Genomic DNA, 1,075 nt, shown 5'->3' with positions numbered 1-1,075 from the left:
TTTGCTTTGCCGCACATCGATGGTGCGCTCGCGTCTGTGTTACGGGGGTGAGGGGTCATTAAATGGGACAGTTTCCTTTTCTACAGCTTTGCCAGGTGTGGGCTCTCCCTGCGCTGCTGTGGGCGCCACATGGCTTGAGGTGGGGGGGGCTCCTCCACCAGACCCCCCAGCCCACATCAGTGGGGGCCTCCTGTGGCACACTTCTGTCCCTTGGGTGTGCCAGATGGGACTGGCAGATGGCACAGTGGCAAGATCCCTGTTCTGGGGATCTCGATGGGTCATGTGTCGCACTGGTGCTGTGTGAGCAGTCTTGTTCTTAACCTGGAGCATCACCAATGCTGAGGCTGAGGGATTGGAAAAGAAGCTGAATATGGTTTGCAACTTGTGGACCTTCCTCTCCCAGCACCCAGTCTCCTTAGCCACACCAGAGCATCTCAGAGCATCTTCTCACCTGCCCTCAGTCCTGCATCCAACCTTGGCATAGCCACAGTGGGGGGGTTCCCCTGTCCCACCATCTCCTGTAGCATTGCCTGGCCGGCCATTGCACGTGCTCCCCCAGTGATGGGAGGCTGGGGCCCAGCAGGGTGGAAGGAGGGGGGTGAGCAGCCTTCTGAGAGGCAGCGTTTTGCAGGGCTGCCTGCTGAGCAATGGCACCAGGCTGCACAGCCAAGGCAGGCGAAGCGCAAAAGGTCTTGAAGGGAAGAGAAAGTAGCGGGCAGTAGAGTTTTTGGATCACCTCTAAGATTAGGCAAGGTAGATAGAGCAGAGGCTGAGGGATGCAGCAGTTTATCTCCACAGGTTTGGCTGGGGTAGCTTACACTGCTGCACACTTGAGCTGCGAGCACCGGCCCATCTGTGCACTGCGGTGCAGAGGGTTGGCGCTTGGGCAGGGTGAGGTCCTCTGGCTGTGCCTGCAAGACACATTATGGCATGTGTTGGTGTTTCAGCGTGGGCTCAGCTGGCTGGTTAGAGCCGGCGGGGAGACGAGGGCCTGCAAATGGCCGGCGACTTTAGCAGCAGAGAAAACTGCTGCTGGCACCGGGAAATGGCAGTGCCTCAGCCGATGGCCTGCTGT

Source organism: Egretta garzetta, unplaced genomic scaffold, assembly GCF_000687185.1.
Source record: "Egretta garzetta isolate BGI_Z169 unplaced genomic scaffold, ASM68718v1 scaffold85, whole genome shotgun sequence".
In the NCBI taxonomy this organism is placed as follows: domain Eukaryota; kingdom Metazoa; phylum Chordata; class Aves; order Pelecaniformes; family Ardeidae; genus Egretta; species Egretta garzetta.
Note: the sequence above shows the minus strand (reverse complement) of the source record.